Source organism: Bufo gargarizans, chromosome 5, assembly GCF_014858855.1.
Source record: "Bufo gargarizans isolate SCDJY-AF-19 chromosome 5, ASM1485885v1, whole genome shotgun sequence".
In the NCBI taxonomy this organism is placed as follows: Eukaryota; Metazoa; Chordata; class Amphibia; order Anura; family Bufonidae; genus Bufo; species Bufo gargarizans.
This window is the reverse complement of record NC_058084.1, coordinates 266190118-266208444: the sequence shown is the minus strand read 5'-3', so window position 1 is coordinate 266208444 and position 18327 is coordinate 266190118.

Genomic DNA, 18327 nt, shown 5'->3' with positions numbered 1-18327 from the left:
TTTTTTTTTGCCACTAATACACCAAAAAGAGCTATAATTTTCTCAATTCATCACACAACAGCTAATAAGCCCTTTTTCTTTTTTCCCCACTAATACACGCCAAAAAGAGTCTTTAGAACATATAACTGCGGCCATAAAACATTTTTTTGCCACTAATACAATACACGCCAAAAAGGGCTGTAATTTTCTCACTTCACCACACAATGGCTAATTATCCCCCCCCCCCCCCCCACTAATACACTAATACACTAATACAGGCTGGCTGCTGATTGGCTGCATGCATGGCATTGTGGGTGATCCCTCATTCCCAGAGTTCTTTGCTCCATGTCCTCACACGTGCAGCAGCCATTTTAGGAAAAAATGCGATTTGTTACCATGAAGCGTGAGGAAATTCGGATTCGGTGCGAATTGAATATTTCCTAAAATTCAGATTGAATTCCACTTCGTCAGCTTCAATTCACTCATTTCTAATCCTTAAATGCCAAGACTATGTGGAGTACAGTGACTCAGAGACCAGCTACTGTGGATTACTTCTGGTCATTTAGAAAGTCAATTGGTGATTTTATCATAAAGTAGTAGGATAAAGAAGGGGAGATTTATCAAGACTGGCATTCCTATATGGCAGTCTTGCTTTCTCTGTGCCAGAGTGAGAAGCTCCAAATTTCTTAAGCAGCAGAAGCCTCTTAATAAATTAGTCACATCTCTGGCAGTCTGTGCACCAGAAACTAAAGTCTAGGCCAGCTAGGGGCTGGTATAGACTTCAACTATAACATGCCAGTTTCTGGCGTAAGTTATAGTAAATATGATGGGCAGTGCAAAGCCCCATCCCTTTTATGGCACTTTGGAAAAATGTCAAAAAGCCTAAAGAATCGTAACTTATGTGCAAATAGTGGCAGAAAACCTTTAGTAAATGTCCCCAGTGACTTCTAACCAGCTTCTACGGTCCGACTGAACTCTTGTAGTTCAGTAGGTATAAACCGTACAAGCAAATAAAAAAAGAACAAGCTGAATACATGGAGAAGGTTGGTTATGGTTTATGGATGTATCATCTCAGTAATGAATTGCACATTAGGACTGGTGCATGGGTTTACTGGGCATGTCTACTTTAGCTATAGATCTTCTCTCATTTCAACATATTGCTTGATAAGGGCAGATATAAAGCCAGAACATTTTTTTTGTTTTGATTTTGTGTACAGTAAGTGAGGCTGAGAAAAGATTTTTAGGACATACAACACCATCTTGCTCTTTGTATTCACCAATCAGTCTCTCGTTTAGTCATGTTTATTGTACTGTTTTGTTTTGTGTTCATATTTAGGAATGAGCGGACCTGTGGACCTCCTCATACTCCAGAACTGTGTCCTGGCTGGACAGTTGTGTACCTAGCCTCTGTTGGTGCAAAAACCCACCCTCCGAGCCACTTGTGAATGACTGGGCTGATAACCGTGGAAATGATCCCTCTTCCTCCTCCTCCTGTGCCACATCTTCTTCCATCATCACCCGAAGCATTTTTTCAAGGAGACATAGAAGTGGGATAGTAACGCTGAGGACAGCATCAACGGCACTGGCCATGTTGGTGGAGTATTTGAAACAGTGCAACCAGTGGCGTACACACAATCCATGGGGCCCCGGTGCGAAATTGATCCATGGGCCCCCCCCCCCCCAACCCGCCGCACCTACCCCCACTACCGCCCCTCAGATGATCAGATCAGCCCAGGCCCCAATCTGGCATCAAAGCAAGGCAGATGGCCCCTGGCAGTTGACCCAGGGGGGGGGGGGGGGGTAGGGTTTACAGTCACTGGCAATCGTCTCTGGCAGGAAAAGCCCGCAGCAACAGGGCACACTGAGGCCCTCAGCCCCGCAGGCATCCCCCCTGGCAGATGACTGGGGGGGGAGGGTTTACAGACTACAGTCACTGGCACTCATTTCTGGCAGGAAAAGCCTGCAACAGGGCACACTGAGGCCCCCAGGCATCCCCCCTGGCAGATGACAGGGGGCAGGTAATTACAGACTACAGTCACTGCCACTCGTCTCTGGCAGGAAAAGCCCGCAACAGGGCACACTGAGGCCCCCAGCCCCCCAGGCATCCCCCCCTGGCAGATGACCGGGGGAGGGTTTACAGTCAGACTCAGTGTGCCCTGTTGCGGGCTTTTCCTGCCAGAGACGAGTACCAGTGACTGTAAACCCTGCCCCAGTCATCTGCCAGGGGGGGTGGCTGGGGGCCTCAGTGTGCCCTGTTGCGGGCTTTTCCTGCCAGAGACTAGTGGCAGTGACTGTAGTCTGTAATTACCCTCCCCCTGCCCCCGGTCATCTGCCAGGGGTAATGCCTGGGGGGCTGGGGGCCTCAGTGTGCGGGCTTTTTCTGCTGCCAGAGACGAGTTGTGCCCCCCCCGGTCATCTGCCAGGGGTAATGCCTGGGGGGCTGGGGGCCTCAGTGTGCGGGCTTTTCCTGCTGCCAGAGACGAGTTGTGCCCCCCCCCGGTCATCTGCCAGGGGGTAATGCCTGGGGGTAATGCCTGGGGGGCTGGGGGCCTCAGTGTGCGGGCTTTTCCTGCTGCCAGAGACGAGTTGTGCCCCCCGCGGTCATCTGACAGGGGGGTAATGCCTGGGGGGCTGGGGGCCTCAGTGTGCACTGTTGCGGGCTGCCAGGGTCCGCTCCTCCTCCTCCCTCCCCCCCTCTTTTACTTACTTACCGTCTGCAGTTCTTCTCATCCTCTTTCAGTCCTTCCGGATCCCGGTCTGACTTTAGGCGCGCGCATGTTCTCGCGAGACCTGCACGGGAGTTCGCACAGGTCTCGCGGGAGTTCACGGGCCCGGCGCCGGCGCTGACGTGAGTGACCGCAGGGAGGAGGGAGGACTGGGAGGAGGAGGAGGGAGGACTGGAGGAGGGAGGAGGAAGAAGGAGGTGGAACTTGGAAGGAGGAGGAAGGAGGAGGAAGGAGGGCGGGCCCGGGCCGGGGGGCAACGTATGTGACGGTCCGTCTGAGTCTGAGACACAGCTGCAGCAGGGGCCCCAGGGGTTCGCAGGCGGCCGGGCCCCCCTGGGGTGCCGGGCCCGGTCGCAACTGCGACCCCTGCGACCCCTATATGTACGCCACTGAGTGCAACACAGCACACACGTCCTGCATGGAGGCCCACTTATTTGTGGTGAAGTGGTGCTGTTCCGCAGAGCGACTCACCCATGCATGCTGTAGCTGAAACTTCACTATCGCCTGCTGCTGCTCGCACAGTCTCTCCAGTATGTGCAAGGTGGAGGTCCACCTTGTGGGCACGTCGCATTTCAGGTGGCGAGCTGGAAGGCCGAAGTTACGATGCAGCGCAGACAGGTGAGCAGCAGCAGGGTGAGAATGCCAAAAGCGGTTACAGACACCCTGCACTTTCTGCAGCAGCTCTGACATATCTGGGTAATTTTTCAGGAACCTCTGCACCACCAATTTCAGCACATGCGCCAGGCAAGGGATGTGCATCAAATCAGCTAGGCCCAGAGCTTTCACCCATTATCGCACACCATTAGGCCGAGCTTGAGGCTCAGTGGAACCAACCACTTATCGGTCTGTTGTTCCATGCCCGTCCACTGCTCCTGCACGGTGTAGGTTTTTTCGCACAAACAGAAGAGTTTCAAAACAGCCTGCTATCGTTTCCCCCTGGCTGTGCTGAAGTTGGTGGTGCAGGTGTTGACCAGATGAGGAGGCGGTAGAAGAGGAAGTGGAGTAGGAGGAGGAGGCAACGAGAAACGTCATACAATCCTCGGTGGCGGTGTCACGGCCACAGTTATGGCCGTGACTCCTTGGGAGCCGCATACAGTTGCCCGCGGTTTGGGTTGTTGTTTCAACCGCAGCTTGAGGCATGATGTTGTTTGCCTCAAGTACTGTTGCCGCGGACAACAGGTATGTGTGCGGTTCCCTTGGAGTTTGTGTGCGTGTATGTATGCACTATTGTTTGTCTGTGTGCACTCTGTGTATTGTGTGGTGTGCACTGACACCTTTCCTGCACTGTGGTTGCCCGTGGCAACGTTTGGTGATGTGTACATGTGGTGGCAGTGTCCCGGCCTTTGGGCTGACTCCCAGGACACGGTTGCCACCCATGTCGTTGCCAGCGGCAACAGCCACAGTGTGTTCTAGTGTTGGACACTTTCTCTTTATGTTGGTGTTTCCCTTCCCTGGTGCTGGAAGGGTTAACTCCCTTCCCAGTGTGTGTGAGTTACTGGGTGTGTCTGACCGTTGGGTGTGGCCTCTTAGGCCTATAAAGCCTCTCACTTTGGCATGGCTCAGTAGGTTGCTTCAGTCATGCTTTGCTGTAGCAGCCTCCTGTGATTTCCATCTTCTTGTAAGGGCCACCCTTCCGGTCATAAGTTCTATTACCGTGATGTGTTGTTGTTGTTGTCCTATGTCTTTGCTTTTTAGTGCGGCTATGGATGTCCTGGTTCCTGAGTGTTCGTATGTGTGTGCTGTTTCTCTTATGTTGTGTGGACAGCGTTTTCTGAGCACGGGTTCCAGTCAGCAAGGCTGAGACAGGTTTGTGCGGAACTGTTTGGTTCACCTGTCTTATCCATAGTCCTGTATATGTTCCCCATCCTTAGGCCCCATGCACACGGCCATGTTTCACAGCCGTGTGCGGGCCGTGGAACCGCGGCCTGGATCCCTCCTGAGAGCAGGAGCGCACGGCGTCACTGGTTGCTATGACGCCGTGCGCTCCCTGCTGCCGGCACAGTACAGTAATACACTGGTATAGATCATACCAGTGTATTACTGTATTGCGGCGGCAGCAGGGAGCGCACGGCGTCATAGCAACCAGTGACGCCGTGCGCTCCTGCTCTCAGGAGGGATCCAGGCTGCGGTTCCACGGCCCGCACACGGCTGTGAAACACGGCCGTGTGCATGGGGCCTTATGCTGCTTGGCCAGTGAGACTCCTGCAATTCACCCTCTATTCGAGCGCATTCGCGAACACGTCGGTTCGATACGGTCTGGTAGAGGCAGTCCACGCCTAATCGACCAGATCCGCACTGCCCACGACGCCCACCCACGTTGCCTCTCCTTTGCGGGGGTGGAGCATGTGCGTCCCATCCCTAGAGGTGGTGACCGACATCGCCTGCTCCTACAGAGGGAGGCAAGGTGGATCATGCATACTGGTGCGATGGGCGCGGCGGGTATGAATGACAAAAATGATATGTCAGTGTTTTTATAAATCGCATGCGCTCAGAATAGAGGGTGATTGTTCGCATGATGCGATTTTTCGCACTTGCGACCTTTTCGCAGTCGCAATTTTGTGTATTGACGTGCTGCTCTGTACCTGTGATTTTTCATACTGATATCACGCTGCTTTAACAGCCTGAATATTTCTGTTTGAAACCTAGTGTATTTATCTCATCTGATTGTACTGCGCCTTCTGACACTCCCCCTGCCTCCGGTATCCGGATTTGTAACCTATTAGACTGACTTGTTTTTAGCATTTATAACTGCACCTGTTGCTTGCATGTTTTCATCTATGTCATGAATCCACGGGCGCGCGATTGTGGCTGACGGCGTCGGCCGTCCCTCTGTCCGCCTGCATAAAGCGCACCCAGTGCGCGATGACGTATTCAGTGGCCTGAGGAAGCGCGATCCTACGCGCGAAGCGGCCGTCGCCGCTTGCAACACTGTGTCCGCCCCTGGATCCTCCACGTTACCTTTTAAGGAAGTTTCAATAAAGAAGATACTTAGTACCCCGGTGAGTGCCGCAACTTTGTTATTTTTCCTCTCTACCTTGTGACCCACACTCTGCATCTTGCCTTGCTGAGCACCACACAGTGAAACGGAGTACATTGCATCCACGGCTATTTCATTATTGACGGCATTCTCAGTGGTAAGCAGTGCCGCCGTGCTTTTCTCTATCTCCTTCTGCATATTTATTTGGACCTTGCCACAGATACCGCTGCGCAGTGCACACTTGATTTTGTCCACCGCGTTGTGCAGGGAAGGGATGGCTTGCCAGGAAAAGTAGTGTCGGCTGGGAACCACGTACTGTGGGACAGCCACCGCTATAAAGTTTTTAAAAGTCTCCGTCTCCACCAGACAGAATTACAGCATTTCAAAGGCAAGGAATTTTGAAATGCTGGCATTCAGGGCCAGGGATCGCTGGTGGGTAGGGGGGTACTTCCTCTTTCTCTCCAGTGTTTGGGGGATGGGGGATGGACAGCTGAACTCTTCCATGGGACAGTGTGGAGATGATTGGTGATGATGGTGGAGGTGGTGGTTTTGCTGCCACATCCTCTGTTTGCGGGGTGGCAAGTATTACTGTCACTCCAAAAGGGGAGGAAGAGGCCGAGACTGCAGCAGAAGAGGGACCAGGAGGAGCCTGAGATCCATTGTGGTATTTGAGGTGTGTACTCCACTGCAACTCGAGCTTTGCATTTAGATGCCTGGTCATGCAGGTTGTGTAATATGTCTCTTTAGGTAAAATATTTATGTATGAAAAATGTATCAACCTGATTTGGTAAATCCTCTCCAAATCTAGTGTATGCTTATTTGGAGTAAAGAACACCTGGAGGACTCATCACCAGGATTCAGCAAGAGTTATACAGTGGGATGCGAAAGTTTGGGCAACCTTCTTAATCGTCATGATTTTCCTGTATAAATCGTTGGTTGTTACGATAAAAAATGTCAGTTAAATATATCATATCGGAGACACACACAGTGATATTTGAGAAGTGAAATGAAGTTTATTGAATTTACAGAAAGTGTGCTATAATTGTTTAAACAAAAGTAGGCAGGTGCATAAATTTGGGCACTGTCGTCATTTTATTGATTCCAAAACCTTTAGAACTAATTATTGGAACTTAAATTGGCTTGGTAAGCTCAGTGACCCCTGACCTACATACACAGGTGAATCCAATTATGAGAAAGAGTATTTAAGGGGGTCAATTGTAAGTTTCCCTCCTCTTTTAATTTTCTCTGAAGAGTAGCAACATGGGGGTCTCAAAACAACTCTCAAATGACCTGAAGACAAAGATTGTTCACCATCATGGTTTAGGGGAAGGATACAGAAAGCTGTCTCAGCGATTTCAGCTGTCTGTTTCCACAGTTAGGAACATATTGAGGAAATGGAAGACCACAGGCTCAGTTCAAGTTAAGGCTCGAAGTGGCAGACCAAGAAAAATCTCGGATAGACAGAAGCGACGAACGGTGAGAACAGTCAGAGTCAACCCACAGACCAGCACCAAAGACCTACAACATCATCTTGCTGAAGATGGAGTCACTGTGCATCGTTCAACCATTCGGCGCACTTTACACAAGGAGATGCTGTATGCGAGAGTGATGCAGAGGAAGCCTTTTCTCCGCCCACAGCACAAAAAGTGCCGCTTGAGGTGGGCTAAAGCACATTTGGACAAGCCAGCTTCATTTTGGAATAAGGTGCTGTGGACTGATGAAACTTAAATTGAGGTATTTAGTCATAACAAGGGGTGTTATGCATAGAGGAAAAAGAACACAGCATTCCAAGAAAAACACCTGCTACATACAGTAAAATATGGTGGTGGTTCCATCATGCTGTGGGGCTGTGTGGCCAGTGCAGGGACTGGGAATCTTGTCAAAGTTGAGGGATGCATGGATTCCACTCAGTATCAGCAGATTCTGGAGACCAATGTCCAGGAATCAGTGACAAAGCTGAAGCTGCGCTGGGGCTGGATCTTTCAACAATGACCCTAAACACTGCTCAAAATCCACTAAGGCATTTATGCAGAGGAACAAGTACAACGTTCTGGAATGGCCATCTCAGTCCCCCAACCTGAATATAATTGAAAACCTGTGGTGTGACTTAAAGAGAGCTGTCCATGCTCAGAAGCCATTAAACCTGAATGAACTAAAGATGTTTTGTAAAGAGGGAATGGTCCAAAATACCTTCAACCAGAATCCAGACTCTCATTGGAACCTACAGGAAGCGTTTAGAGGCTGTAATTTCTGCAAAAGGAGGATCTACTAAATATTGATTTCATTTCTTTTTTGTGGTGCCCAAATTTATGCACCTGCCTAATTTTGTGTAAACAATTATAGCACACTTTCTGTAAATCCAATAAACTTCATTTCACTTCTCAAATATCACTGTGTGTGTCTCCTATATGATATATTTAACTGACATTTTTTATTGTAACAACCAACGATTTATACAGGAAAATCATGACGATTAACAAGGTTGCCCAAACTATCGCATCCCACTGTATAAAAAATGAAAAACTTGATTTATTTTCAGTCTTCATAAGAGTTGATTACTTACAGAAATAGGTTAGGAAAAGTCTAATTGTCCATGAGTGAATCTTGGTAGTCTTTGAGGTATCATTGTTGAAGGTCAGGAATCCTCTTCACAAGACTCTGTGTCTTCATCTCTATCCATCGTAAAACAGCCCCCAACAGAGTGTGAGAGTGAGAAGATAACCACCCCTTGTCTATCCCTGTCAGTCATTTATACCATAGATACAGGCAAGTCTTTACTAATATATGGTAGACTTCAAATATAGTTCTTGATGTTCCCATACAGACCTCCCATTGCCAAGTGTATTACTATAAATGGTGTTACTGTGTAGTGTAATACATACAGTGGAGGAAATAATTATTTGACCCCTCACTGATTTTGTAAGTTTGTCCAATGACAAAGAAATGAAAAGTCTCAGAACAGTATCATTTCAATGGTAGGTTTATTGTAACAGTGGCAGATAGCACATCAAAAGGAAAATCGAAAAAATAACTTTAAATAAAAGATAGCAACTGATTTGCATTTCATTGAGTGAAATAAGTATTTGAACCCTCTAACAAAAAAAGACTTAATACTTGGTGGAAAAACCCTTGTTTGCAAGCACAGAGGTCAAACGTTTCTTGTAATTGATGACCAAGTTTGCGCACATTTTAGGAGGAATGTTGGTCCACTCCTCTTTGCAGATCATCTCTAAATCCCTAAGGTTTCGAGGCTGTCTCTGTGCAACTCTGAGCTTGAGCTCCCTCCATAGGTTTTCGATTGGATTAAGGTCCGGAGACTGACTAGGCCACTCCATGACCTTAATGTGCTTCTTCTTGAGCCACTCCTTTGTTGCCTTTGCTGTCTGTTTTGGGTCATTGTCGTGCTGGAACACCCATCCACGACCCATTTTCAGTTTCCTGGCAGAGGGAAGGAGGTTGTCGCTCAGGATTTCACGATACATGGCTCCGTCCATTTTCCCGTTTATGCGAATAAGTTGTCCTGTGCCCTTAGCAGAAAAACACCCCCAAAGCAAAATGTTTCCACCCCCATGCTTGACGGTGGGGACGGTGTTTTGGGGGTCATAGGCAGCATTTTTCTTCCTCCAAACACAGCGAGTTGAGTTAATGCCAAAGAGCTCTATTTTGGTCTCATCAGACCACAGCACCTTCTCCCAGTCACTCTCTGAATCATTCAGGTGTTCATTGGCAAACTTCAGACGGGCCTGCACATGTGCCTTCCTGAGCAGGGGGACCTTGCGAGCCCTGCAGGATTTTAATCCATTGCGGTGTAATGTGTTTCCAATGGTTTTCTTGGTGACTGTGGTCCCTGCTAATTTGAGGTCATTAACTAACTCCTCCCGTGTAGTTCTAGGATGCTTTTTCACCTTTCTCAGAACCATTGACACCCCACGAGGTGAGATCTTGCGTGGAGCCCCAGAGCGAGGTCGATTGATGGTCATTTTGTGCTCCTTCCATTTTCGAACAATCGCACCAACAGTTGTCACCTTCTCTCCCAGCTTCTTGCTAATGGTTTTGTAGCCCATTCCAGCCTTGTGCAGGTCTACAATTTTGTCTCTGACATCCTTGGACAGCTCTTTGGTCTTTCCCATGTTGGAGAGTTTGGAGTCTGCTTGATTGATTGATTCTGTGGACAGGTGTCTTTTATACAGGTGACTAGTTAAGACAGGTATCCTTAATGAGGGTGACTAATTGAGTAGAAGTGTCTAACCACTCTGTGGGAGCCAGAACTCTTAATGGTTGGTAGGGGTTCAAATACTTATTTCACTCAATGAAATGCAAATCAGTTGCTATCTTTTATTTAAAGTTATTTTTTCGATTTTCCTTTTGATGTGCTATCTGCCACTGTTACAATAAACCTACCATTGAAATGATACTGTTCTGAGACTTTTCATTTCTTTGTCATTGGACAAACTTACAAAATCAGTGAGGGGTCAAATAATTATTTCCGCCACTGTACTTTATATTAAATACCAATTAATATTATATCACATATTATTTAACAGGTGGTGCTCAGGTTTTGAACATTTATGCCTGGCTTCAGTCTCTGATTGCACAGCCTGCAAACCACTTGCGTCTTGTCATCAGTACATTGTCTGAAGAACTGCCACACCAGGGAACTCCTTGGAGCTGGCTTTGGTGTGCTCAGTACCTGGGCGTGGTGGGCAGTGGCAGGCGTACTGGCCACTCTGCTTTTGCACCCTGCTCCCTCTAGGACCTCATCATACTCCACATCATCTTCCATCCACTCTTCCCCCTTGCCCTCCTTGCCGGTCTGCACACTGCAGAAAGCCGCAGCAGTTGGCACCTGTTTCCTCATCATCAGAGATGTGCTGCTGTGGTCCTCCCATGTCCACATCCTAAAACATAAGTGGTTGAGCATCAGTGCACTCAATCTCTTCAACTTCTGGGGCACGGCTAGGTGGATGACCCACGGAAACCCTGCCTGCAAAGTCATCAAAAAGCATAAGAGACTGCTGCATGACTTGGGGCTCAGGCTGCTTGGCTGATTTGCAAGGGGGTCAAGTGAAAGACAGATACCCATGGGCTGCAGGTGCCAACTCTGCGCTTCCAGCAGGCAACCGGGTGGGAGACAATGTGAAGGAACTGGAGACACTGTCACCCACCCAATCTACTACCGCTTCTACTTGTTCTGGCCTCACCATTCGTACACCGGTATTCGGGCCTACAAAATAACGCTGAACGTTCTGTCACCTACATGCACCTGAGGAAGGTGTTTCATTTGGCCTGGCACAGATCGACCACGTCCTCTCCCTGCAACAGGAGCTCCACCAAAACCAGCAGCACCATGACCAGGGCCACATCCCTTATTTGATGCTCTCCTCATTCTTTGAGGTCACCCACTGAACTAACAGACGGATTAACTATATTAATTTCCCTGTCACGGATGCAGTGCAGGTGTACATCACACCAAAAATAGGTATATGTCACCTACCAATCTAACAGACGGATTAACTATATTAATTTCCCTGTCACAGATGCAGTCAAGGTGTACCTCACACAAAAAATGGTTATATGTCACCCACCAAACTAATCTCTCTCTCATTTCTCCTGCTCCCCATTATTAAAGGAAGCGTACCCAGCAGCGCTGGGCAGCACTCCCCAACAGTGTAGACGGCAGTGCTTTATAGTCCGGGGCAATTTATCCCGCCACAGCGGCCATATTGGACACGCGCCTCACAACAGCTACAGTTAAGGGCACATACAATCCATTCTGGTGCGCTCCTTATACCCCCCGCAAATATAACGGAATTAACGCAACGAGGGGGTCTACAGTAAACCATAGAGGGTCCAAGATGACCAAAAGAAGGGCTAAATCAGCTGCACCACGAAAGCTGACAGATTTCTTTGAGGCTGTGGATCCATCTGGGGTCACCCAAACCGTATTAGCCCCAGCCTCACCACGCTCTATGAGCCCCACTTTATTAAATGCAGGCCCCTTGGAAGATAGTGTTCCCCCTTCTCAGGTCCCTGAAGACACCCCCTCCCCGCCAGGAGCGAGTGAGGAAACAGGGAAAAGGATACCACTAGCGTCACCCTCTACCTCTCCTAAAGCAAAAACCCATCCTGTAAGAAGAGTTATGTGCAAGATGATGAGGAAGCAATCTCTACAGTACTGCCTCAATATGATATATCTCAGTTCCCTGCGTCCTCTGCCCCAGTAACAGTGGACACTTTAATAGATTTGCTCATTCTACTGCAAAATGGAATTAACAAATCTGTCTCAGCCCTCATCCATAAACTCCAATCTAACGTCTCTGCCATAGGGGAACGTACAGATCATCTGGAACATAAAATGTCTGAGTTCTCTACAGCCCATAATGAGCTGGTGGATGTGCACAACACCAAAGAGGAAGATGTTAAATGGCTCAAGGCTAAAGCCACAGATGCTGAAGACAGGTCCAGACATAACATCAAAATCAGGGGCATCCCAGAGGAGGTCTCTACTCCTGAACTTATGGACTATCTTAAGCGTATCTTCAAAACACTCAATCTGCCCAATCTGACACCCATGGATCTCCCCCTGGAACGGGTGCACATCCAAAGCAGCTCCAGAAAATGCCCGCAAGATACCTTAGTGATGGTGCATTTTTATCATATAAAAGAACATATCCTGTTTGAGGCATGCAAATACAGCTCATTCCCACCGCCTTATACTGCACTTTCCTTGTTTCCAGACTTGTGAGCGGCTACGCTGCAAGCCCGCAAAGACTTCCTACCAGTCACCAAACTGCTAAGGGAACACAGCATCAAGTACCGCTTGGGATTCCCAGTCAAGCTTGTGGTCATGCGGAACGGTACCACCACTACAAAGATTATGGAGAAGTGGAACCTACAGGAGGGAAGAGCATCACCCCAAGGTTCTCATTGCCACCCGACATCTTCAATTGAGGCTGACTGGACCACAGTTCCTGTTAGAAAAAAAAGGGTTGAGGACTGGTCCTGAGGGTGCCCCAAGGCCTGGGCTTGTGATACTACTGCAGGTTTTATTTTTCAGGTTCTTAGTTTACATCATACCAAACATCAATGTGGGACTGATATTCTCCCCCTAGATGCTACGATTCGGTCTCAGTCCAATCCAGAGGCTGACGAGCTATACAAGATGGCTTTCAACTATAGTTTGTGTTCACAGTTGTTTTTTTTTCTGTTTCTTTTCAACTAACAGGTAGCAATAGATATGCACCTCCTTTGCTAAATCTGAAAGTGGCACGCAGAGCTGCTTGTAGGCGGCGTTAAGGAATTGCTTGCTTCACATTTCCAAAATGGTAATATCTATTGCATCTTTGAATGTGAAGGGTCTCAATAGCCCCTTCAAGCGTAGTATGGAGGGAAGCTAGGAATCTCCGCTGCGAGACACTGTTTTTGCAGGAAACTCACTTCCACAAAAGTAAGCTACCTAAATTTACTAATAAGATGTTCCCTCACATTTTTAGTCATCAGGCCTAACCAAATGTAAAGGAGTGGCCATAGCGATCAAAAACTCAGTAGCCTTCTCACTTCATGATACCATAGTGGAATCACATCTAGGGGTGATTTGTGATATCAATAATGTTACATATACACTTTTTAACTTGTACTTTCCCAACAGGCACCAACCTTGATTCTGGGGGTCTCTCTGGTCTAAGATAGAGTTGGTGAGCAAAGGGATACTGGTGGTGAGTGGGGATTTTAACTCCATTCTGGATAGTCAACTAGACACTACTGCTCCTGGGAGGCATCTCTCCTCACTCACAAAATCTCTAATAGACGAGGGATATTATGATGTGTGGCATTGTCAACATGGCAAAGAAAGGGATTATGTCCCCCCCTTCCCCCATAGCTCTTATTCTCGGATCGACTTCTTTCTGGCAAACAAGGCATCACTACTCCTACTGTCTGCTTTAAACCCAGCAACACACTGAGGCAACAACTGGTTCACCCAAAAGACCCAACGCCTAAACACAAGATGGACAGCATTGTGTATGCAGTCCAGTACATCAGCGAAGCAAAACAACAACTACATCAGCGTATAGCTTAGCATAGAAGAGCCAAAACCTCTGGTCAAGATTCAGCCGTGTACTTACATCTAAACGAAACAGGTCACACCTTTGAAGACAGTCAAGTACGTGTTTTGGATAAGGAGGCCGATTGGTACAAACGAGGTGTGAAGGAGGCCATCTACGTAAAAATGGAGAAGCCAAGCTTGAATAGAGGCGGGGGGTTAGACATCTATTGTCTGCCACATACAATGCTGTCTTGACACCTTTTTCTGGGAGGTCATTATCACCTATTGACTCCAATTAAGATAATGGAATCAACACCTTTGACCCCATGCTGGGTATAATGACATCTGACCCCATGCTGGGTATAATTACCAGATGTTGATTCAGTTACATATTTATTCCCAGAGAATTGTTGTACAGCCACTCAGATTTGAGAAAGTGAGTGAAACGTTTTCAAGAAATCTACAGTAAGTCCAGTTGCCTTGATTTATACTTTACAGATATATCACTACTCCAGGTAGTCTCTTCTGATATTAAAACCATCACATGGTCCGATCATGCTTTCATCTCTATCACTTTATCAGAACAATTTTCGGCGCCACCCCCATCTCATTGGCGTTTGAATGACTCAGTACTTAGCCACCGGGACTATAGAGATAAACTGAGGTCGGCACTAGATTCATACTTCGTAGTCAATAACACTCCCGATATAGATCCCCAGATTTTGTGGAATGCGCACAAGGCTGCCATGAGGGGCACACTCATTCATTGCGGTGCACAGATGAAAAAGAAACCTAACCAGGAGATCACTGACATACTCTCCTCTATTAAAAATATAAAAACCCTAAACAAAGCCTCTGTAAGCGCATCTTATTCCATAACCCTGAGTCATCTTCAAACGATTTTGGCGTCCCAACATGAATATTTCCTTAAAACATTTAAGTTACAATGTTATGTACATAACAATAAAGCAGGGGCCTTTTCCAGATGGCTTAAGAAATCCACTGCTTCATCCCGCATTGGTTATTTGCTAGATAACCAATAACCTCTGTTGTCTTGTGCATGAGTGGCGGTTGTTAAAATTATAATGATGCTTCCAGTCATGCTGTATATTTTCCGCACTGTAGTGGTCCCTGTACCAGCCTCTTTCTTTAGGTCACTTCAAAAAATGCTCACCGACTTTGTCTGGGCTGGCAGAAGACCCAGGGTCTGGTTTTCTACGATGACTAGACCTTGGGCTAAAGGGGGAATGAGTATTCCAGATCTTAGGAAATACTATTGGGCATGCATACTCACGCAGATAAAGGAGTGGTGGTTGCACGACAACAACAAAAGATGGGTGGAATTGGAAAGGTCTGCATCACCCATACCTCTCATATCATACTTTAATCTAGAGCCTCAAAAAAAAAAAAACAAGGGCTCATCGCCCACTTCTTAGTATCAAAGCTTTGGTTATAGCTTGGAAAAACTTCCAACCTTATACAGCAACCCTAACCAAAACTTCAGTAAGGAACCTCCCTTTGCATTACTTAAATGTTTGAATCCCTGATCTGCGATTAATTAACTAGGTGATAGCAAGCATCTCTAAAATTCAACAGCTATTGGATGGCATAGTAATGCTCGCTTTTGAAAGCATAACTAGCCGCTTTGATATTTCAAAACAAGCCTTTTTAAAATATTTGAGGATTAGGTACGCCTTAAATAATCCTCACATCCATTTACTTGAGTTCCCCACGCAAACCCAAGAGTTTATTTCTTCATTCGGCACTTCCATAAAAGGCATTACCTTTTTTATAGTATCCTTACAATGCCCACGGTAACAGTGAAACCTCCTTTTGTACTTAAATGGGAAGAAGATTTAGAAGTAACACACAATACAGAGGATTGGTTTTCAGCCTTTCCTACAGTGAAACAAATATCTAAAAGTGCTTCACTCTGGGAGACTGCGTTTAAAATACTATTGAGATGGTATCTCACACCAGCTCACATTCATAAACTCCACTACTCATATCCCCCATACTGTTGGAGTAACTGTGGTCTCATAGGTACTTATAGACATGTATGGTGGGACTGCCCGATTGTGTCTACCTTTTGGGAAGCAGTGTTCCTTTTTCTTAATAGAGTTGTGGGTTGGCAGATCCCCAAATCCCCTTTGCTGGCTTTATGTTTTGTGGGTATGGCAGATCTACCAGTGCATATCAGAACAGTCTGCAGACAGATAATGCTAGCAGCTAGGACGATGATCGCAAAATCATGAAAATCTAGTTCTCCGGTGACCATTAGAGAACCAATCTCCTCTGTGCAGGCGAATTTTGAGATGGAAAAATTATACGCCCTTCTCACTCATAAATGGTCCGAGCTGACACCTAGATGGGAAACATGGGTCCTATTCCCCAAACCATGTTAGTTACCATATGACTATTAGTAGTCTTGCCTTCTGACCGAGCGTCCCTGCCACTTCAAGCCACTTAATGTCATGTACCTTCTTTTGTATTGTTTTAATGTTGTTCTTTGGATAAAAGAATATTAAGTTTTACAGATGAGTCTTATCCAAGACATGTTAAATGTATCGTTAACATTGATCCCTGCGCGGATCACACGCAGTGTAATGCAAATGTAACGCTTTGTTACAGATGTGAATGTAAATTGATACTCTCAATAAAAACTTGAAAGTTTTTTTTAAAAATTTCAATTTTTTTCCATTTTTCTGTTCCTCTGATGGAACAGAAATACAGAAAACATGATTCTGATGTGAATAATGATGACACCATAAGGGAATTGCCCATCCCTTACAAATGAAGTTAATGAGAGCAGCACTGCAGTAACCAGTTCCATCTACTACACAACAGCGCCAAGTTCCAAGTGTAGCTCCAGTGCCAAGTTCTGGTGTATTGGAGCCCTGCGGATCACTTGTAAAATGTTGGATAGAGACAGAAACATGTGTGATATAACTTATATCACTGACTATAGTGATAATATGACATTGTGTCATGGATCAGCTAGTTTCACATGCCGGAACTCCGCCCCTGCCTCTACTATAGTCAATGGGAACGAAGCAGCAGTCCGGGGTAACACGTGAACTAGCGGCAGGACGGATTCGACAGGCTGTTCACCTGCCACTAGTGTGAAAGTACCCTAAGAAATGTCATCTAAAATAAAGAGGTCCGCATACAGTATGCATGGACATTTTTACAGTGCTCACTTTAAAGCAGTGCTCACTACTACATACAAAACTGTACCCATAAATCTCCGACAGATTAATTCCAGATTTCCTGCACACTTCCAAGTGCAGAAGTGCAGACAGATTCCAACTGGCACTTCCATAAGCAAGCTGAATCACAAATGCAAGAAGAATACGCAATGAACTATACAGTATGTCTGTCGTGGCACTATAGAGAAGGTGTACAGAAGGAAGCTAACCGGTAGTGTTGTGTGTGGAGTGCTGGGCCTCTGACTGCTAATCTCTCTTGTGCTTCACTACATTGCGTTTTTGTTTTCTTGGCGTATAGCCTCAACAGAAGAGATTAATTACTGTTCAGCCACTGCTTTTATACTTTGTGACCCAACACCATGTACAGGAAATGGCACCATCAGTTTACATTTATTTCAGCTGATTATTTCCAGTGTATTAACAAAGCAAAAGAAGTAACATTAACCCCTTCACTACTGAGCCACTTTTCACCTTAAATCCCAGGCCGATTTTTGCTAGTCTGAAATGTGTTACTTTATTTGGTAATAACGTAAAAACATTTTTACTTATCCAGGCCATTCTGAGATTGCTTTCTTGTCAGAAATTGTACTTCATGACAGTGGTAAAACTTAGTAAAAAACTGTCATTTTTATTTATAATAAAATGCCCAATTTATCAAAACATTTAGAAAAATTAGCAAATTTCCAAATTTGAATTTCCCTACTTTTATAATTGATAGTAATAACTCCAAATACAGTTATTACTTTACATTCCCCATATGTCTACTTCATGTTTGGATCATTTTGAAAATGACATTTTATTTTTTGGGAACATTAGAAGGCTTTGAAGTTTAGAAGCAAATCTAAAAAATTTTAAGAACATTTCCAAAATCCAATTTTTTGAGGACCAGTTCAGTTATGAAGTCAATTTCTGGGGCTTAGATATTAGAAACCACCCATATTTTAGAAACTACACCCCTCAAGCTATTTAAAACTTATTTTACAAACTTTGTTAACTTTTTAGGTGTCGCACGAGAATTAAATGAAAATGGGAATGAAATTTGAAAATTTCCCTTTTTTTTCAGATTTAAAATTTGAATAAATTTTTTCGGCAACACATCAAGAGATAACAGCCAAACAAAACCCCAAATCTATTACCCTGGAGTTTACAGAAACACCCCATGTGTGCTCAAAAACTGATGTATGGGCGTACAGCATGCTTCAGAGTGGAAGGAGCACCATATGGCTTTTGGAGAGCGGCTTTAGCTGGAATGGTAATTGGGAGCTGTGTCGCTGTGTCACATATGAAGACTACAGTAAAAAAAAAAAAAAAAAGTGACCTCATTATAGAAACTACACCCCTCAAGGAATATTTCAAGGTGTGTAGTGAGCACTTTAACCAATCAGTCGTTTC